The sequence below is a fragment of the Triticum aestivum genome, chromosome 3D (genome assembly GCF_018294505.1).
Source record: "Triticum aestivum cultivar Chinese Spring chromosome 3D, IWGSC CS RefSeq v2.1, whole genome shotgun sequence".
Classification (NCBI taxonomy): Eukaryota; Viridiplantae; Streptophyta; class Magnoliopsida; order Poales; family Poaceae; genus Triticum; species Triticum aestivum.
The window spans coordinates 87,415,350-87,438,768 of NC_057802.1; the positions used below are offsets into that span (position 1 = coordinate 87,415,350).

The 23,419-nt window shown below is 40.8% G+C and overlaps 1 long non-coding RNA gene across 3 annotated transcripts; it reads right to left on the bottom strand.

Annotated features, from left to right (window-relative positions):
• Positions 1-1,566: 1,566 nt before the first annotated feature.
• Positions 1,567-13,473, bottom strand: LOC123077605 (uncharacterized). 3 transcript variants are annotated; one of them, XR_006436731.1, is made up of 8 exons: positions 13,075-13,473; positions 12,586-12,687; positions 10,092-10,390; positions 9,852-10,007; positions 8,913-9,770; positions 5,350-5,479; positions 2,301-2,468; positions 1,567-1,851 (listed from the first exon to the last, which is right to left on the bottom strand). It is a non-coding gene; the product is annotated as an uncharacterized lncRNA (long non-coding RNA). The 3 variants fall into 3 exon arrangements; XR_006436730.1 differs by having other exon boundaries at positions 9,852-10,390; XR_006436732.1 differs by having other exon boundaries at positions 5,350-5,518; positions 9,852-10,390.
• Positions 13,474-23,419: the final 9,946 nt, after the last annotated feature.

The following is a 23,419-nucleotide window of genomic DNA, read 5'->3' on the forward strand; positions in this document are numbered from 1 at the left end:
TTACTTACATCTAGTTAGATCCGACGTTGAGATGATTGCAAACTATGAGGGAGAGCACGTTCATATTCTCTCCTAATATTAACGAGGATTATCATCATCTATGAGGTACGGGTTATGTATTGTTTTGAATTTGTTATCTTTCTATTCTTTTTTGTAATATGACACTGATTTTTATTTATAGAGATTCATGAGAACAACCTTGTCACACTTTACGGAACACACACCTATGTCAATGCTATTGTCGAAGAGGGCTTTCATGACAAAGAAATGAAGAAGGAAGCCCTATTGCTAAAGCAAAAAATCAGCAATTTGTTGCAAACGAGTTATCCTGATTGGAGTGCCCAACTCGTGTATTGGCCAGAAGACAGCATTTCAGTTACAACAACACAAAAATCTTTTAAATCGATCATGTACGTTAGATGCACATCGATATAGCTTTTCACATATGGTTTGTCACAACATACCCTGGATTCAAGTCCTACAGGAGATAGCCCACCAGGATCGTACTCTCGGGCATGACATGTTCAAGACTGGTGTAAGTACATCTATAGTGAGTTTTGGTGTGCCATATATTTGTTAAATATCTGTTCTGACTTCTCGCACTCAGGAAGGAACTGATGGTCCAGATGCTGAAGGTCAGGAACAATGAATTGCTTGATAACATTACATGGGAAATTAGAGCGGCATTGATGGTCATAAGTTACCGAGGATGGACCACTACGTGAATAAATGTCGAAAACTAATTTACTTATTAAGATTTGTTAGGGAACTACATGTTTTTCGCATCGGATAATCATATAACATTTTGTCTTCTATGTATGAAGTTTTAAGTACTTTGTGGTTTTTGGCCTCAATAAACTATGTATTTGCTACAATATTGTTTGCTTATTGTGTCTTTATCTATGTATTTTGTCTTCTATATTTTGCCTGCCATGGTTGTGAGCCCTAATTATATTAGAAAAATGTCGCGCTCTCCTTCATTCACTGTCGTCCCTACTAGAAATACTATGGCCTTGGATTTCCATCAAAATGGCAGACTAGGTACTAGGGGTCGCCAATCGTACTGGATATGGAGTATTGGGATGAAAAAAATCTTTAAACGCCAAGAGGGGCGTGTTAAACAATTTGAGGCGAGATGGTTGAAGGAAGAGACGGTCACTGAAATCGTTAAGGCATCTTGGGAGAAAGCAAAGCTAGCAGGTATTGGACCCTCACTTGCTGACCGTACGAGAGCAGTGCATGCCGATCTACATACTTGGGACCGGGAAACGCTAAAGGGACCAAAGGTGAGAATTAGAAAATTAAAAAAAAGAGTTGGAGAAACTAAGGCATGGCCCATTGAATACGGAATCTCGATGCCGTCAGAAGAAAATTATAATGGTAATTGAAAATATTTTGGTTACAGAGAGGACGAGCAAATTGGTTGACGCATGGGGATCGTAATACGTCGTTCTTTCATAATGCTGCCACAGCCAGGAAAAAAAGAAATAATATAAAGAAACTATTAGACGAGTCTGGAAACTGGTTAACAGATAAGGAATTGACGAATCACATTACTGGATATTTTACAAAGCTTTTTACATCGGAAGTTCAACACCCGAATCAAGATGTTTTATCACTTGTTCAAAGGAGAGTGTCAAACGAAATGAATGATGTTCTACTTGCCCCTTATACCGCGGAAGATGTTCGCAAGGCTTTATTTGATATTGGGGACTTGAAAGCTCCAGGGCCAGATGGACTCCATGCTATCTTCTATAAAAGGTTTTGGCCCATGCTGGGAGGATGTTCTGACAGCAATCAACACATGCACTATACCGGAGGGTTGGAATGATACGGCGATCGTGATGATTCCTAAAATTAATACACCAGAGAAGGTAACTCAATTTAGGCTGATCGGCTTATGTAATGTGCTATATAAAATAGTTGCAAAAATGGTGGCTTCTCGATTGAAGGTTTTTTTACCAGAAATTATTAGCCCAACACAGAGTGCATTTGTACCGGGTAGATTGATAACGGATAATATTTTAGTGGCCTATGAATGTTTTCACACAATAAAGAACAAAAGAGAGGGTAGAGAGGGCTTGTGTGCTATAAAACTTGATATGCATAAAGCCTACGATAGAGTTGAGTGGACTTTTTTGAAGGAGATTATGTTGAAACTGGGCTTTCGTCGTGAGTGGGTTAACTTGATTATGCAATGCGTCTCAACCGTAGAATACAAAGTAAAGATCAATGAAGAGGAAAGTGAGAGATTTAAGACTACGAGAGGGTTGAGACAGGGGGACCCGCTATCACCATACCTTTTTTTGCTGTGCACATAAGAATTGAATGCCTTGCTTGTGCATGCTGAGAAGAATGGAAACATATCAGGAGTAAAAGTCTGTAGAGACGCCCCACCGGTCACAAATCTTCTCTTTGCGGATGACTCATTGATCTTAATGAAAGCCAACCAACATAATGCGGAAAACCTGAAATCAGTACTAGATTTATATTGTGCAGCGTCAGGACAACTGGTAAGCGTTGAAAAATCTAGTATTTTCTTCAGCCCTAATACAAAAGTAGAGATCAGAGAACAATTGTGTACAACGCTAAATATAATGACGGAGGCTCTCACTGATAAATATTTGGGCTTACCAGCAAATGTGGGTGTTGATAAAACAGACTGCTTTAGTTTTCTGATTGAACGTATTGTTAAGAAAATTAGTGGTTGGAAGGAAAAATTACTATCTGCCGGGGGGAAGGAGATCCTATTAAAGGCGGTGATCCAAGCCATACCTACCTATGCATTGTTGGTCTTTAAAATTCCTAAAAAATTTGTAAAGGAATCATTGACGCGATGGCGCATTTCTGGTGGGGAGACGAGGAGAACCAGAAGAGAATGCACTGGATGGCCTGGTGGAAAATGTGTGTACCAAAAAACCAAGGAGGAATGGGATTCCGTGATATCCACTGTTTCAACCTGGCTCTGCTTGCAAAACAGGCATGGCGTCTCCTTGATAATCCTGACTCCTTGTGTGCTGCTATTCTAAGGGCAAAGTACTATCCTAATGGTGATTTGCTGAACTCCAAGCCAAAGCATGGTGCTTCCTTCACCTGGCAAAGCATTATGGCAAGCATCACTACTCTCAAGCGAGGTTATATTTGGCGAGTGGGAGATGGACATAACATCAATGTTTGGGAAGATGCCTGGATCCCAAATTGTGCCACTAGGAAGATTGTGACCCCTAGGAGGGGGCATTTATTATCAAAAGTTGTAGATTTGATTGACCCGGTCTCCAATGATTGGGATGAGGACCTGATTAGACAAACTATGTGGACCATTGACGCACAACGGATTCTTTCAATCCCAATTTCGCAACATAATATGACCGATTTTATTGCCTGGAGTTATACGAAAAATGGTCTGTTTTCGGTACGGTCTGCTTACTCTGTGGAGTGGAACTATCAGTATGGGAGCAAACTAAAATATTCCAACGGGATGGGACGGAGCACACATAACCCTATATAGTGTCAGATATGGAAGTTATCTTGTCCGGCTAAAGTCAAAATATTTTTATGGCGGACACTACATGGTACTCTTCCATGTCGGGCAACACTCACTAATACACACATGAAAGTCTCACCCTTGTGTCCTACATGCTCCCAGGGTGTAGAAGATACAAAGCACTTGCTTTTCCTATGTAGAAAAGCAAAGGAGGTTTGGAAAAGGCTAGGGTTGGATATGATTATTGAGAGAGCTTGTGAGATTGATCGTGCTGGGGAGGCAATACTGGAATACTTATTACTCCTTCCAGATCAAGATCTGCGCATTATGGGGTACAAAAATGTTCGAGAAATGGTAGCTATCTCTGCTTGGTATCTATGGTGGGAAAGAAGGAAATTAGTGCATAAGAAATTCACTCAAAATGCGACTCAGATCTCAATGGGGATCATAGCTCTTACATATAATTTTGTACATGCATCATCTTCAAATGCGTCCATAAAAAAGGGGGTTGGCAATGTCCTCCTAGGGGCTTTGTGAAACTCAATGTTGACGCCTCTTTTGACCATGACTTGCTGGAGGGTACGATGGGGGCAGTATTGAGAGACGACAAAGGTAGGTTTATTGCAGGAGGGAATGGAAGGATAGACTACTGTGCGGACGTTCTCATGGTGGAGGCCTTAGCTCTCAAATTTGGCCTAAATTTAGCGCAAAGGGCGGGATGTAATCGCCTAATTATCAACTCTGACAATCTGGAGGTGGTTGAGACAATGCAAGACGGAGGACAGTCAGCGGGAGCGGTGGCGGCAATCTTCGATGACTGCTATCACTATGCTTGTGATTTTATCATGACTAAATTCAAACATTGTAATAGAGAGGCAAATAAAGTAGCACATGAACTTGTTAGATTAGCTAGATTTTTTTCGACTTCGGTTTGGTTTGAGGAGCCTATTAGTGAAATTGTAACAATTCTCACAAACGATGTATTGGTTATTGCTAATGAATAAAATTTCGTTTATTTCAAAAAAAAGGTACCAGGGGTCGCCACGGTATGGGGCCATGCAACAGACACAAAATAGAGAGGACTCAATAGCATGGTAGTAGAATAGAAGGGAAAAGGCATCTAGCTGGCCTGATGAAAACTATGATATATAGTGCCTATGCATAAAAACTTGTAGTGGTGTACTTTTAAAAATATTTTGCATACAAACGTCCTAGATGCGCAACCCGAGTACCATGACTGAAACCCCACTGAACCACAACTTGTTGGCGTAGACCGAACCGCTTCACTGGTCCAGGTGAACCGGAGGCTTGTTGGAGGACCGTGCATGTTTCACGTGGTTCACATAGACCGGCGGCTTGTCGGTGTACTCCCTCCGTCCTTGAAAGAGTGTACTTCCAACTTTGTTGGAGGGTCAAACTATCTCAAAGTTTGACCGAGTTTGTGTAAAAATATATCAATGTTTGTGAAACCAAATAGGTATACGACGAAAATATATTTTATTATGAATCTAATGCTACTAATTTGATGGCATAAATGTTGGTCTATTATTGTATAAATATGGTCAAACATAAAAAAGTTTGACTTTCCAACAAAGTTGGAAGTACACTCTTTTAAGGATGGAGGGAGTAGACTGGACCCAGTCTGTGAGGTTTTCAGGTGGATCGTGGCTTGCATCTGATACCTCCTCATATCGTATAACTCCATTTATACATGCATTTTTATTGTCGGAAATCATCACAGATACCAGCTACGGAAGATTGAATGTAAAAGAGCATGTACTTTAACTTCTAATCAAACTTGAACCATGCTAGCCAAACTAACGAGGGAGCATTAACCCAACAGATGATGGTTTTTGAGCACATACCTTCTATCCGAAGTTGAAATGTCAACCACATGATTCTTCAAGGTCTCATCGATCTTCCTCTCTCCATGTTCGCACATGATCCAAAGTTTGCTTTCATGTCGATGATGTTTCTAATACTCTCTGGTTTTACCTTTGGGCACAACAAATTCCATTAATTATCAACTCTTGGCTGCCACCAAATTTAAAAGAAAACATATTTTAATTAGGATTTAGGAGTAGTAAGTTTAGAAACTATTAAAAAAATTGGATTTTACTTGTGTTTGAAATCCCAAATTTTGTTATGTCAAACCAAAATTGCGCATTTGGCAAGGTCCATTAATGAAAAAGTTTTTTTCTTACCACTACAATGAGAGTACATAATGGTAATGTTCTATTTTTTTTCTGTGATGTGCCTACATTGACACATGAACACATGCTACATCAACTAGATAATTACAACATCCATATTAACTTAGTCATCATATGTAGCCTATGAGTTTGTTAGATGTTTGGAAAAATGTAAAAATAGCCATATAGTTAATTCGTATTTCAACTTGTTCAAAACTCCATATGTGCTTGTACAAATTTAAATCAATTGTTTTTTTAAGTAGAAATATTAAAGCAATTGTGATGGAGAAGTATTCAATTATGAAGCGAACCACAACAAAATAGATTATGTTGGCTTGAGGACTTTTGGTAGAGCAGAGCACAAATTGATGGGATCCATCTTCTCTGGTGTTTAGGGTAAGGAAAAATCGATAGTGTTCCTATCTAATCGGTATTAACTAATCCATGTTCAGCCATTCCCATGTCCATATCATGGGCCATATCTTACATTATTAAGAAGTTGATCCCCACTACTACCAATTATCTCAACATGCGCATTGTCCATGTCAGTAGGATGCCACATCAGCGTTTCAATTCCAAACAGCAGCCAATCTATCGACAATTATCTCTCCCTGACCAGCCCCTCTTCTCCACGGAAGAATTTCTCTTGATTGCCCTATGCCTCTTCACCTATCCCAGTGCCTTCTCCCTTCCCCGTACATTTATTCCTGAGGGCCCTCCGCCCACTTCCACAACCACGCGCTCTTCCTCTTCCATAGTTCCACCAAGATCAAACGGTGTCGTTCCCTCTGGCTACCTCTGGCGATTCCATAGAGGCCAACTCTGCTTGCCTCACTCCGTACAGGAGCTTCTTTCCCTCACAGGCAGATGCACGGATCTACTCAGGTAAGAGTACACTCTGATGCAATAATATTACTCGATGCCATCTAATATCTACCTGACATCTACCCATGTGTTTTATACTTACCCAGATTGAACGAGCCAATTTTGGTGTTTTGCTAGATCAAGACTGTAAGTTGATCTTTTCTTCTTCTTGGATACTTTGTTCTGCACCTTACGGGAATGCTAATGCAATATTATTAACCTGGGAACTGATTTTATGCTTCATTTAAACAGGTCAGGTTTTCTTTCCTTTCTGCTCATCTGCTCATGCATGTATTTTTATGCAATGAAAAATATAGCGATTCCTTATTCTGGGTGCATGCCATAATTCAGTTTCGGTTCTTTAAATAGTTCCTTGGACTTTCACAGTGGATTATCTTTGTATCTTCCTAATTGACTTGCAACTAGCAGATTGGCAATTGTAACTTTATTTGCGATGAGGTAACTATACATTAACCGATTTTGTATGCTTCATTGTAATACACTCACACTTGACTGAATTTTTCTTTTGCCATGCTATGTTATTTGCCAGATGTTTCTACAGGTTTATAATCAAGATTATATATGTTTGGTATTTTTCTTCAAAACTGTAATTTTCATTTTGCAGCTTAATCAGAAAATTAACCAGTAACACAATTAGTTCGACGCCAAAATCTGTTGGAGCACTTTTATACGCCTTTCAGTAAAATTGCGAGTGAATTAATATAAATACTTTTGCCTCTTGATAGCTCTCAAATCACCACTTTAGTTCTTATGATGACCAATAATATATTTTTCACAGAAGTTTCTCATATTACAGAACAATCTTGCAATGCTACACCCTCTGAAGCATCACTATGATAATACCTTACATCCCATTAGTTAGTGAGATGAACACAACTGCTATGAAAGAACTGTAGCATCTGATCTGTGTGTTCCATGCATGCTATTATTACTGGTGCTTAGGTAGTTGGTAGTTTCTACTCGCTAAAATTGAAAAGTATTATGTTCTGTACTCCCGAAGCATACAAAATCGGTTAACATGACATGCATTTGAGATCCTAATAATGTTGTGATCCCTAACCTAAATATTTTTACTTTCCCTTAAGATTTTTGGTGCGCATTATAGTTGTTTCTACATATTCCCGCCGCAATGCGCGGGGTCTCTACTAGTTCCTACACAGTCACACACCAAAACATCAAAGAAGAAAATATGCCGAGAGTGGGCTGTTCTATGCCACCCTGATGCACAAAGCATGGCCCTGGGTGATGAACAAGGTTCAGAGAGATAATACACACCACTAAAAAGGATTTTTGACACTGATGCATGTGCATCATGGTACGCCCATTGGAAACCTCCCCTAAGAGGCCCATTGGGCTCCGCCCCTGATCATGTTCATATCTTTCGCTTCTATTTTCATGTTGGGTAAAATACTACTGATCATGTTCATATCTTTCACTACAGAAATGTACATTGAGGGAAAAGGAAAGAGAACTGCTCCATACGAGAACATAAGATCTAACTACCCCTCCTATATATGTGAACCTCCTCTATCATCCCTTCTTCCCTCGACCTCCTCCCCCCTCGTCCATCACAGATAACATACTATCTAGCATGGTTAGTTCTGGAGGTAAAAATGGCGAGGAGCACCTGAAGTATTCAAGGAACATCAAGAAGTAAAGAGAGTTCCTCTAGGTATGAACATCTCTGGATATTTCTCTTCTCTAAAGGTGTAATAATTATTAGATTAGGAACATCCAAATTCTTTATTCTTTATGTTGGAAGGTTCCATTGATTTCTGTGCATATCGAAGGCGTAAGTCAACGAAAAGCACTTACACAGATTTGAGTGTAGTGATGCTTCCTTTCTCTTAAGGGATGTTGCATGTTAAATTGTTCCACATAAAATCCCTTTAATGAAAATAAGAATTGTTAAGCATAGCAACTACTATAAGCAAGAGACAAGCAATTAGCACCGTGACAGGATCAAGTTTTTACAAACTAACTCGTTACTATCTTTATTAATCTTTCCATAGTGTATGAGAATTTAAGCCTTTCAATCAAATTGCTTTTACAACACTATGAATTTGTCCATTGATGAGGGCAGGTCTGACGCAGTGGTGAAGTCCTTCCCACTTGTGCCAAGAGGTCCTAGGTTCGAACCAGCCTCTCTGCATTGCACTTTGCAGGGCTAAGACTAGGTTCCTATAACCCCTCCCCAGACCCCACCTTGTGTGGGAGCTTCTATGAAGTGGCTCTGTCCTTTATGAATTTGTCCATTAATAAGTGTGAAGTGTAGCAAGTCTTAATATTTAAGTATTGCACAAGAACTAAAGGAAAACAGTAACTTCACACATTAGTGTAATAATACTTACAGTGTTTTCAACTGGGAGAAAGGACTGCAGATGGTGCCAAAGTTCCAGACAGGTTCCTCTTGAACAACTGTTTGCATTGAATAATACTCCCTCTGTCCCAAAATTCTTGTCTTAGATTTGTCTAAATACGGATGTATCTAGTTACGTTTTAGTATTAGATACATCCGTATCTAGACAAATCTAAGAGAAGAATTTTGGGACGGAGGGTGTTGTTAGGAACATGATAAGTTACACATTACACAGATATAATCAATAATCAACCCCGACAAATAATATGTCAATCAAAGAAAATCCTAAGAAAAGAAGTTCCAACCATGACTATGACTAAGGTTCCAATTAGTATGTCACCTATAACAATCAACAACACGAGTGCTTTGTTTATACAACTAAATAAACATTAATCAAATAAGTAAAATGATATGTTTTATTTGAAGAGAAAAGTGCCCATTCAGAAACTAAGTTAAATAGTCAAGAAAAAGCAATATCTTATGAACCAAAAACATCTCTTAGGTAACACTAAACAAATGTACTTCTAAAAGTTGTACCCATTGATCTTGTGCTTGATAAAGGATACAAATTTTCAGATCACAACTAAAATATTTCTAGAGGTACAAAAAAAAGAGTCCTTACATTAGGCGATTGTAGTTCGAAATTACTAATAAATAGTTATTCGATGGAGCATGTGCAATGCTCTCATACCAGTAATATGAGATGACTCTGCCGAACTCAGTACATATATTTAGCAAATATATGGCACACCAAAACTCACTATAGATATACTTACGTCAGTTCTAAACATGTCATGCCTGAGAGTACCATACTGATGGTCCATTTTCTGTAGGAATTTGAATCCAGGGTCTATGTTGTGACAAAAAAACTCCACATGTTAAAAGCTATATCGATGTGCATCTAATGTACACGAACAATTTAAAACATTACCATGGGTCTGTAATTAAAATGTTGTCTTCTGGCCAATCCATGAATTGGGCACTCCAACCAGGGTTCCTCGCTTGCAACACATTGCTAAAATTTTGCTTCAGCAATAGGGCTTCCTCGGTTTGTTATGGGTTGATGGACGTATGAATCAGCATAGTCCTGCTCTTGTCAATAGATATGGGTAGACACATGTTCATGGCTAACATAATAAACAAACTAATTTTAAGAATGAGAATCGCTTACAATTGTAGAGTTGAACGCGTCGGATTACGGAAAAGGCCTATGACATGGCCAACCAGCGTCGTGGTGCGGTTTTCTTGTTACATCCAAGACTGCCTTAGGGCTCATGCTTGAGCATGGAAAAGTGCCTGCTTCCAAGAAAGCCAGTGCTTGCATTCCTCTCTACTTCGGCGCAAGCAGGCTTACGAACTGCAAGATTGAAGCAACAGGGATGTACTCGCCCATCATCCTGGATGGTGTTTTGGATCATCCAAAGGCTAATCTCGATCAGGAATGGTCGAGAGCTTCTAATCCATATAGTGCTGCAAAAAGAAGGCACGACAAGATTTAGCAAAAAAAATGTAACTTAAAATAAACAGGAATTCTAACGAGGGACGCGCCTCATTTTTAAATAATCTGCAAGATCAATAAAAGTTGTTAGTTCCCTACAAAATCTGGTAACTCCTTTCTAATAATCTAAATCTGGTAACTCCGTTCTAATAATCTGTTAGCTGATTATTTTTCTAATAATATGGTAGTTGTGTAAAAAGAATATGGCAATTGTTTCCTAAAAATGGTGCTATCTCTTTCTCCAAATAATCTGATGAAATTGTAATTGTCCTAAACAATCTGATTACTTTTCTCTAAATAATAAATAATCCAGTGGCCTAAATTAATTCAGGATTATCCCATAATTATAATTGCCAGCTTAAAAAAACTTTGATGAGAGTGAATTTTCTGGACACGGTGGCAGTTGGTCAGTGCTATATGACCATAGGCATTTTCTCACAATGAACGCCACATTCATATTTTTGTCCTTAAAACCGGCAATACGCGGTAACTACAAGGGGCCATTCTGGCAAGGAGCAGGTTACCTAGCTAGGATATTACTTTAGGGTGGGCCTCTCCAAGGGGGGGAATTTTTAACATGCATTTAGTAGTTTGCGATGACAACCAGTACAGCATGTAGTAAAGATTTAATCAGAAAACCGGTTTCAAAGATAAAAGCCATTTTTAACCGATCAGCTTTACTACTCGTTGTTGAGGGCTTGACGCCTAGTGACCAACAGCTTCTCTCTCAACTGTTGCCGCAGCCCCACCCAAATCCATGACCAACAGTAGTAGATCTCACCTCTAATGACCAAAAAAAGCTTGTAATTTCTATAACAAAGTATTTTCATAGTACTAGTAAATGTGTATGTGCAATGCACGTTAATTTGGAAGTATATTAAGTGCATGCGGATATTAAGTAAGATATTATTTGTGTGTTATTATGTGATTAATACTATTTTTTGTATGAAATTAACTACATGCTAAACGTGTTGAGCGCTTGACATTCAAGCAGTCTAGGTCGTTGGATTGACATGATTTGGTGGCCGAGATTAATTGGATCTGCCCCTTTGAGTCTTTTTATATTGGTATAGATGTCCAGGCAAGAAATTTTATGATTTATTTTGTCGTTGCATTCACATGCACATATTTAAAGTGTGTTTGGCAGCACCGTATTTGAAGTTTCTGAAGAATACTGTAGTATTTGTTAGTAGAAACTATAGTTTAAAAACTTTGATGTGTTTGGCCTCAATAAATACTCTAGTTTTCCTAGGTAAGTGCTCGTGATGTTGCTACAGGGCCATACATATTCTAATTGAGAATACACTGCTACTGAACTCTAAACAGAGACAAAGCTATAATGGGAAGTAGTATGATTTAATTGGAGGTTTTAAATATTGGAAGTCAAACGAGTGGTGGGATATATCTTATAAGAATATGTTGTACTAGTACTACTAATCTATCATCAGCAACATTATAGTGGAACATAATACTGTAAAATAGTAAATCAAGATTTTTTTTAGTAACTGATACCACTGCTTTATAGGCCACCAAAATCTATAGAGACTAATGCACAGAATCGCTGGAATACCCATCCTAATCTTTTCCACTGATTGCACATCACTTTCCTCAACTATATGAGAAGTCCTCACTTCTGACCAACCTACATAAGCTGTACTCACTTCATTTTCAGTGAATAAGGCGTGCACCATTAGTATTCGTATTTGACATGATCAAGAGTACCATTAGTAGTCGGTATACGTACAAATGCATAAAAGTTAAAAGTACGTGATAAGAAACTATATTTCTTATTCAAATTTCAAGCTAATATTAATATGCAGAAACAAACTTAAATATGTTTATAAATAAATAGACATTTTTATCCAAATTTGTTGATTCACACCAGGAACCAATAAAAATGCTCTCATTAATTAAGCATATGGAAAATACATATTATGATAAATACAAATAATAAAGTGCATAAAAAGATGATATTATGATGACAAAAAAAGTATAAATAATACTTATATACACTTTTATCCAAACTCAGTGAAAATGCTATGGGGTATTTGCTTAAATTCATATCACCAATAGCAAACACAAACATAAACAGAAGGCCAAGGCTCCCAAAGAAGGACCAAAACCTTTCAATATTGTCACACATCAGGGCCTGACTAATACTGCTTACTTTAAGATAAGCAACAGAAGCCAATTTCTCCGCGTTCTTTACAATCAATTCGCTGTCTTGGTCAATCTTATTTATATTCAGAGCATGAACCTTGAAGATACCCTGCAAATAACATGGAAAATACAAGTGAGTTTGTACAACAAAGATAATCCTATTGGAAACTGCCTATTCATTAAGGATGAGCTAGTAAGAAAGCATCAGATTACATATGGTGCAGATTTTGATTGGCTTACTATGGTACATCTAACTTTAAAATTACCATGAAGTAATATTCTAGTCATAAATGAGATCTCAGATACAGTACAAATCGAGAAGCAAATCACATTTTATCATCTGCTTTGAAATTTATTGGCATACAGAGAGCAAATATCTCTTCGATGACTCCATGCACCAAACAATGAGCACATACAGTAGATAGCAGCAATCAAACTGACAGCAAATATGACCAGCAAATCAGAAGCAGTATGGAAAGATACCGGAACCACTTACCTGTGCACGCAGGTGGAACTTGTTACACAATGCAGTTTAGACTATTATACTGCCCGAGCATGAAGCACATCCAAGTAAATTAAAAGTTTCTAACCGAGCCCGATCCACTGTTGCCCGAGAGCTGCCCTGACTGCGCCATGGTGTTGGTAGCCGCCGCTAATCATCCAATATTGCTCGCCGACAAATCGGGGCGTGGTCCCTCGACGAAGCGGCGACGACATTGTCCGGCACAATCGGTGCAGAAGGGCCGACGAAGGAGTGAGGAGGCGTGGGCGGCAGCGTGCGGGGTACGGCGCGACGACCAGCGGATGGAGGAGATGTGGCGCCGGTGGAGGGAGCGGCGTAGTGGGAGCTGGGGGTGGCGCTGTGGCGGCGGCCGAGAAGCGTATCGATGGGAGACTCGCGGGGAGCGGGATTGGATTATTATCGTGCGACGGGCTCCTCATCAGAAAAAAATTATACGAGACCAGGTCTCACGGTTAGCAGGTGAGACCCGCCCTGATGGATGACACGTGGCATTCACAAATCATAAAGTATCTAATCTCTACCCCTTGATTTCAGGTGGGGCTCCTCGTCCCACCCGATTCTTTTGCCAATCGAATCCCACCTTCCATTCCGGTTTTCATATCGACTTTTCCGCCCCCTAACGTTGATCTTTTTACTAACTTCCCATCATCATGAGCCTGACTTCCTTTTCAACCGATCCCTAATATCTCAATTGATCCTTCTCAATCAAACAATAACTTTTTTTTGAAATTAACCAAACAATAACTTGCCAGATTAGAATGTAATCATAATTTTCCTTCTCCGCACGATCGACCACTCCACGCCCCGTTCTCCTTCCCAACCGAAATCACGTTTTAGATAGGGAAACGTTAGCTGGCGACTTTAGCTATGACATATTTTGCAGCGACCCCCCTATCCTCCATCGGATACATTTGCACGAATCCTGGCGCTATACCGGCCATCCACCGGGCCGGGCTTCGGGCCGGGCCTGACCAAGCCCGAGGTAGAAAACTCAGGCCCGAGCCCGGCCCGGCCCGGTCGCCGGGCCTACTTTTCAGGCCCAAGCCCGGCCTGCCATTGCAAAAAAACATCGGGCCTCGGGCCGGGCCTCTTCAGTAAAAGGCAAAAACAAACGGGTCTGGGCCCGGCCTGTCCTAGTCTTTGGGCTCAAAACCGAGGCCTGGGTCCGGCCCAGGAGCAGCATCGGGCTGGGCCGGGCTGCCCATGGCCAGGACTACCTGAAGGAAATATGCCCTAGAGGCAATAATAAAGTATTATTTATTTCCTTATATCATGATAAATGTTTATTATTCATGCTAGAATTGTATTAACCGGAAACATAATACATGTGTGAATATATAGACAAACAGAGTGTCACTAGTATGCCTCTACTTGACCAGCTCGTTAATCAAAGATGGTTATGTTTCCTAGCCATAGACATAAGTTGTCATTTGATTAACGAGATCACCTCATTAGGAGAATGACGTGATTGACTTGACCCATTCCGTTAGCTTAGCACTCGATCGTTTAGTATGTTGCTATTGCTTTCTTCATGACTTATACATGTTCCTATGACTATGAGATTATGCAACTCCCGTTTACCGAAGGAACACTTTGTGTGCTACCAAACGTCACAACGTAAATGGGTGATTATAAAGGTGCTCTACAGGTGTCTCCAAAGGTACTTGTTGGGTTGGCGTATTTCGAGATTAGGATTTGTCACTCCGATTGTTGGAGAGGTATCTCTGGGCCCACTCGATAATGCACATCACTATAAGCCTTGCAAGCATTGTGACTAATGAGTTAGTTGCGGGATGATGTGTTACGGAACGAGTAAAGAGACTTGCCGGTAACGAGATTGAGCTAGGTATCGAGATACCGACGATCAAATCTCGGGCAAGTAACATACCGGTGACAAAGGGAACAACGTATGTTGTTATGCGGTCTGACCGATAAAGATCTTCGTAGAATATGTGGGAGCCAATATGGGCATCCAGGTCCCGCTATTGGTTATTGACCGGAGACGTGTCTCGGTCATGTCTACATAGTTCTCGAACCCGTAGGGTCCGCACGCTTAACGTTACGATGACAGTTTTATTGAGTTTTGATGTAACGAAGGAGTTCGGAGTCCCGGATGAGATCGGGGACATGACGAGGAGTCTCGAAATGGCCGAGTCGTAAAGATCGATATATTGGACGACTATATTCGGACTTCGGAAATGTTCCGAGTGATTCGGGTATTTTTCAGAGTACCGGAGAGTTACGGGAATACGTATTGGGCCTTATTGGGCCATACGGGAAAGAAGGAAAAGGGCCTCAAGGGTGGCCGCACCCCTCCCCTTGGTCTGGTCCGAATTGGACTAGGGAAGGGGGGCGCCCCCTTCCTTCCTTCTCTTTTTCCCTTCCTCTTTTCCTATTCCATATGGGAGGTGGAATCCTACTAGGACTAGGGAGTCCTAGTAGGACTCCACACTTGGTGCGCCCCCTCCTAGGGCCGGCCTCCTCCTCCCTTGCTCCTTTATATACGGGGGTAGGGGGCACCCCAGAGACACAACAATTGATCCTTGAGATCTCTTAGCCGTGTGCGGTGCCCCCCTCCACCATATTACACCTCGATAATACCGTCGCGGAGCTTAGGCGAAGCCCTGCGTCGGTGGAACATCATCATCGTCACCACGCCGTCGTGCTGATGAAACTCTCCCTCAACACTCAGCTGGATCGGAGTTCGAGGGACATCATCGAGCTGAACGTGTGTAGAACTCGGAGGTGCCGTGCGTTCGGTACTTGATCGGTCGGATCGTGAAGACGTACGACTACATCAACCGCGTTGTGATAACGCTTCCGCTGTCGGTCTACGAGGGTACGTGGACAACACTCTCCCCTCTCGTTGCTATGCATCACCATGATCTTGCGTGTGCGTAGGATTTTTTTTGAAATTACTACGTTCCCCAACAGTGGCATCCGAGCCTGGTTTTATGCGTTGATGCTATGCACGAGTAGAACACAAGTGAGTTGTGGGCGATATAAGTCATACTGCTTACCAGCATGTCATACTTTGGTTCAGCGGTATTGTGAGATGAAGCGGCCCGAACCGACATTACGCGTACGCTTATGCGAGACTGGTTTCACCGTTGCGAGCACTCGTTGCTTAAAGGTGACTGGCGGGTGTCTGTCTCTCTCACTTTAGTTGAACCGAGTGTGGCTACGCCCGATCCTTGCGAAGGTTAAAACAACACCAACTCGACAAACTATCGTTGTGGTTTTGATGCGTAGGTAAGAACGGTTCTTGCTAAGCCCGTAGCAGCCACGTAAAACTTGCAACAACAAAGTAGAGGACGTCTAACTTGTTTTTGCAGGGCATGTTGTGATGTGATATGGTCAAGACATGATGTGATATAATTTGTTGTATGAGATGATCATGTTTTGTAACCGAGTTATCGGCAACTAGCAGGAGCCATATGGTTGCCGCTTTATTGTATGAGATGCAATCACCATGTAATAGTTTTACTTTATCACTAAGCGGTAGCGATAATCGTAAAAGCAATTAGTTGGCGAGACGACAACGATACTACGATGGAGATCAAGGTGTCGCGCCGGTGACGATGGTGATCATGACGATGCTTCGGAGATGGAGATCACAAGCACGGTGTTTCGGAGATGGAGATCACAAGCACAAGATGATGATGGCCATATCATATCACTTATATTGATTGCATGTGATGTTAATCCTTTATGCATCTTATCTTGCTTTGTTTGACGGTAGCATTATAAGATGATCCTTCACTAAATTATCAAAGTATAAGTGTTCTCCCTGAGTATGCACCGTTGCGAAAGTTCTTCGTGCTGAGACACCACGTGATGATCGGGTGTGATAGGCTCTACGTTCAAATACAACGGATGCAAAACAGTTGCACACGCGGAATACTCAGGTTAAACTTGACGAGCCTAGCATATAACAGATATGGCCTCGGAACACGGAGACCGAAAGGTCGAGCGTGAATCATATAGTAGATATGATCAACATAGTGATGTTCACCGTTGAAACTACTCCATCTCACGTGATGATCGGACATGGTTTAGTTGATATGGATCACGTGATCACTTAGAGGATTAGAGGGATGTCTATCTAAGTGGGAGTTCTTAAGTAATATGATTAATTGAACTTAAATTTATCATGAACTTAGTCCTGATAGTATTTTGCAAATTATGTTGTAGATCAATAGCTCGCGTTGTTGCTTCCCTGTGTTTATTTTTGATATGTTCCTAGAGAAAAATTATGTTGAAAGATGTTAGTAGCAAAGATGCGGATTGGATCCGTGATCTGAGGATTATCCTCATTGCTGCACAGAAAAATTATGTCCTTGATGCACCGCTAGGTGACAGACCTATTGCAGGAGCAGATGCAGACGTTATGAACGTTTGGCTAGCTCAATATGATGACTACTTGATAGTTTAGTGCACCATGCTTAACGGCTGAGAATCGGGACTTCAAAGATGTTTTGAACGTCATGGACCATATAAGATGTTCCAGGAGTTGAAGTTAATATTTCAAGCAAATACTTGAGTTGAGAGATATGAAGTCTCCAACAAGTTCTATAGCTAAAAGATGGAGGAGAATCGCTCAACTAGTGAGCATGTGCTCAGATTGTCTGGGTACTACAATCGCTTGAATCAAGTGGGAGTTAATCTTCCAGATAAAATAGTGATTGACAGAATTCTCTAGTCATCATCACCAAGTTAGTAGAACTTCGTGATGAACTATGATATGCAAGGGATGACGAAAGTAATTCCAGAGCTCTTCGTGATGCTGAAATCGATGAAGGTAGAAATCAAGAAAAACATCAAGTGTTGATGGTTGACGAGACCACTTCAAGTGTTGATGGTTGACGAGACCACTAGTTTCAAGAAAAGGGCAAAGGGATAAAAGGGGAACTTCAAAAGAACGGCAAGCAAGTTGCTACTCAAGTGAAAAAACCCAAGTCTGTACCTAAGCCTGAGACTAAGTGCTTCCACTGCAAAGGGACTGGTCACTGGAGGCGAAACTGCCCCAAGTATTTGGTGGATAAGAAGGATGGCAAAGTGAACAAAGGTATATTGGATATACATGTTATTGATGTGTACTTACTAGTGTTTATAGCAACCCCTCAGTATTTGATACTGGTTCAGTTGCTAAAGAGTAGTAACTCGAAACGGGAGTTGCAGAATAAACAGAGACTAGTAAAAGGAGAGGTGACGATGTGTGTTGGAAGTAGTTCCAAGATTGATATGATCATCATCACACACTCCCTATACTTTCGGGATTAGTGTTGAAACTAAATAAGTGTTATTTGGTGTTTGCGTTGAGCAGGAATATGATTTGATCATGTTTATTGCAATACGGTTATTCATTTAAGTTAGAGAACAATTGTTGTTCTGTTTACATGAATAAAACCTTCTATGGTCATACACACCAACGAAAATGGTTTGTTGGATCTCGATCATAGTGATACACATATTCATAATATTGAAGCCAAAAGATGCAAAGTTAATAATGATAGTGCAACTTATTTATGGCACTTCCGTTTAGGTCATATTGGTGTAAAGCGCATGAAGAAACTCCATTACTGATGGGATTTTGGAATCACTTGATTATGAATCACTTGATGCTTGCGAACCGTGCCTCATGGGCGAGATGACCAAAACACCGTTCTCCGGAACTATGGAGAGAGCAACAGATTTATTGGAAATCATACATACAGATGTATGTGGTCCGATGAATATTGAGGCTCGTGACGGATATCGTTATTTTCTCACCTTCACAGATGATTTGAGCAGATATGGGTATATCTACTTAATGAAACATAAGTCTGAAACATTTGAAAAGTTCGAAGAATTTCAGAGTGAAGTTGAAAATCATCGTAACAAGAAAATAAAATTCCTACGATCTGATCGTGGAGGAGAATATTTGAGTTACGAGTTTGGCCTACATTTGAAACAATGTGAAATAGTTTCGCAACTCACGCTACCCGGAACACCACAGCGTAATGGTGTGTCCGAACGTCGTAATCGTACTTTATTAGATATGGTGCGATATATGATGTCTCTTACCGATCTACCACTATCGTTTTGGGGTTATGCATTAGAGACAGCTGCATTCACGTTAAATAGGGCACCATCAAAATCCGTTAAGACAACGCCTTATGAACTGTGGTTTAGCAAGAAACCAAAGTTGTCGTTTCTTAAAGTTTGGGGTTGCGATGCTTATGTGAAAAAAGTTTCATCCTGATAAGCTCAAACCCAAATCGGAGAAATGTGTCTTCATAAGATACCCAAAGGAGACAGTTGGGTACACCTTCTATCACAGATCCGAAGGCAAGACATTCGTTGCTTAGTATGGATCCTTTCTAGAGAAGGAGTTTCTCTCGAAAGAAGTGAGTGGGAGGAAACTAGAACTTGATGAGGTAACTGTACCTGCTCCCTTATTGGAAAGTAGTTCATCACAGAAATCTGTTCCTGTGACTCCTGCACCAATTAGTGAGGAAGTTAATGATGATGATCATGGAACTTCAGATCAAGTTACTACCAAACCTCGTAGGTAAACCAGAGTAAGATCCGCACCAGAGTGGTACGGTAATCCTGTTCTGGAGGTTATGTTACTAGACTCTGACAAACCTACGAACTATGAAGAAACGATGGTGAGCCCAGATTCCGCAAAATGGCTTGAGGCCATGAAATCTGAGATGAGATCCATGTATGAGAACAAAGTGTGGACTTTGGTTGACTTGCCCGATGATCGGCAAGCAATAGGAAATAAATGGATCTTCAAGAGGAAGACGGACGCTGATAGTAGTGTTACTATCTACAAAGCTAGAATTGTCGCAAAAGGTTTTCGACAAGTTCAAAGTGTTGACTACGATGAGAGTTTCTCACTCGTATCTATGCTTAAGTCTGTCCGAATCATGTTAGCAATTGCCGCATTTTATGAAATATGGCAAATGGATAAACAAAACTGCATTCCTTAATGGATTTATTAAAGAAGAGTTGTATATGATGCAACCAGAAGGTTTTGTCAATCCTAAAGGTGCTAACAAAATATGCAAGCTCCAGCGATCCATCTATGGACTGGTGCAAGCATCTCGAAGTTGGAATATACACTTTGATAAGTTGATCAAAGGATATAGTATTATACAGACTTGCGGTGAAGCCTGTATTTACAAGAAAGTGAGTGGGAGCACTACAACATTTCTGATAGGTATATGTGAATGACATATTGTTAATCAGAAATAATGTAGAATTATTCTGCAAAGCATAAAGGAGTGTTTGAAAGGAGTTTTTCAAAGATAGACCTCGGTGAAGCTGCTTACATATTGAGCATCAAGATCTATAGAGATAGATGAAGACGCTTGATAAGTTTTTTCAATGAGTACATACCTTAACAAGATTTTGAAGTAGTTCAAAATAGAACAGTCAAAGAAAGAGTTCTTGCCTGTGTTACAAGGTGTGAAATTGAGTAAAGACTCAAAGCCCGACCACGGCAAAAGATAGAAAAAGAATGAAAGTCATTCCCTATGCCTCGGCCATAGGTTCTATAAAGTATGCCATGCTGTGTACCAGATCTATTGTATACCCTACACTGATTTTGGCAAGGGAGTACAATAGTGATCTAGGAGTAGATCACTAGACAGCGGTCAAAATTATCCTTACTGGAATAAGGATATGTTTCTCGATTATGGAAGTGCCAAAAGGCTCGTCGTAAAAGGTTACGTCAATGCAAGTTTTGACACTAATCTAGATAACTCTAAGTCTCGGTCTAGATACATATTGAAAGTGGGAGCAATTAGCTAGAGTAGCTCCATGCAGAGCATTGTAGACATAGAAATTTGCAAAATACTTACGGATCTGAATATGACAGACCCGTTGACTAAAATTATCTCACAAGCAAAACATGATCACACCTTAGTACTCTTTGGGTGTTAATCACATAGCGATGTGAACTAAATTACTGACTCTAGTAAACCCTTTGGGTGATGGTCACATGACGATGTGAACTATGGGTGTTAATCACATGGTGATGTGAACTATTCATGTTAAATCACATGGCGATGTGAACTAGATTATTGACTCTAGTGCAAGTGGGAGACTGAAGGAAATATGCCCTAGAGGCAATAATAAAGTATTATTTATTTCCTTATATCATGATAAATGTTTATTATTCATGCTAGAATTGTATTAACCGGAAACATAATACATGTGTGAATATATAGACAAACAGAGTGTCACTAGTATGCCTCTACTTGACTAGCTCGTTAATCAAAGATGGTTATGTTTCCTAGCCATAGACATAAGTTGTCATTTGATTAACGAGATCACCTCATTAGGAGAATGACGTGATTGACTTGACCCATTCCGTTAGCTTAGCACTCGATCGTCTAGTATGTTGCTATTGCTTTCTTCATGACTTATACATGTACCTATGACTATGAGATTATGCAACTCCCGTTTACCGGAGGAACACTTTGTGTGCTACCAAACGTCACAACGTAAATGGGTGATTATAAAGGTGCTCTACAGGTGTCTCCAAAGGTACTTGTTGGGTTGGCGTATTTCGAGATTAGGATTTGTCACTCCGATTGTTGGAGAGGTATCTCTGGGCCCACTCGATAATGCACATCACTATAAGCCTTGCAAGCATTGTGACTAATGAGTTAGTTGCGGGATGATGTGTTATGGAACGAGTAAAGAGACTTGCCGGTAACGAGATTGAACTGGGTATCGAGATACCGACGATCAAATCTCGGGCAAGTAACATACCGGTGACAAAGGGAACAACGTATGTTGTTATGCGGTCTGACCGATAAAGATCTTCGTAGAATATGTGGGAGCCAATATGGGCATCCAGGTCCCGCTATTGGTTATTGACCGGAGACGTGTCTCGGTCATGTCTACATAGTTCTCGAACCCGTAGGGTCCGCACGCTTAATGTTATGATGACAGTTTTATTGAGTTTTGATGTAACGGAGGAGTTCGGAGTCCCGGATGAGATCGGGGACATGACGAGGGGTCTCGAAATGGCCGAGACGTAAAGATCGATATATTGGACGACTATATTCGGACTTCGGAAATGTTCCGAGTGATTCGGGTATTTTTCAGAGTACCGGAGAGTTACGGGAATACGTATTGGGCCTTATTGGGCCATACGGGAAAGAAGGAAAAGGGCCTCAAGGGTGGCCGCACCCCTCCCCTTGGTCTGGTCCGAATTGGACTAGGGAAGGGGGGCGCCCCCTTCCTTCCTTCTCTTTTTCCCTTCCTCTTTTCCTATTCCATATGGGAGGTGGAATCCTACTAGGACTAGGGAGTCCTAGTAGGACTCCACACTTGGTGCGCCCCCTCCTAGGGCCGGCCTCCTCCTCCCTTGCTCCTTTATATACGGAGGCAGGGGGCACCCCAGAGACACAACAATTGATCCTTGAGATCTCTTAGCCGTGTGCGGTGCCCCCCTCCACCATATTACACCTCGATAATACCGTCGCGGAGCTTAGGCGAAGCCCTGCGTCGGTGGAACATCATCATCGTCACCACGCCGTCGTGCTGACGAAACTCTCCCTCAACACTTGGCTGGATCGGAGTTCGAGGGACGTCATCGAGCTGAACGTGTGCAGAACTCGGAGGTGCCGTGCGTTCGGTACTTGATCGGTCGGATCGTGAAGACGTACGACTACATCAACCGCGTTGTGATAGCGCTTCCGCTGTCGGTCTACGAGGGTACGTGGACACCACTCTCCCCTCTCTTTGCTATGCATCACCATGATCTTGCGTGTGCGTAGGAATTTTTTTGAAATTACTACGTTCCCCAACACTACCCGGCGCAGAACGCAAGCCACGTCGGCTTTTCAAAACAATTCGCTATAAGAAAAACGCCTGCGAACTATATTTCAAAACATTAGAACCAGTGCACTGCTAATAGCTCAAACCTCCACCTGGTTCGAATTCTGGCGCCCTCCCTTTTTTTCTTCTTTTACCAATTGGCATATTCTATACGAAAATTCGACATGGCAGTTTTATTCATTTTTAAACTATGTCACGTGACATTTATTTATTATAAGAGAAGTCATTTTTTATTAAGAAATGGCATTTTATTTATTTAAGTGATGGTGTTTTTATTTATTTAAAAGATGGCATTTTTTCTTAAGAAATGGCATTTTTATTATTAGGAGATGGCATTTTTTATTATTAGTAGATGAGATTTTTATTATTAAGAGATGAAGATGGCATTTTTTATCATGCCATTTTAAGAGATGGCATTTTTAGTTTATTGGTCTATGGAAAAAATGTTCTCTATTTTTTTAGCATGGCAATTTTA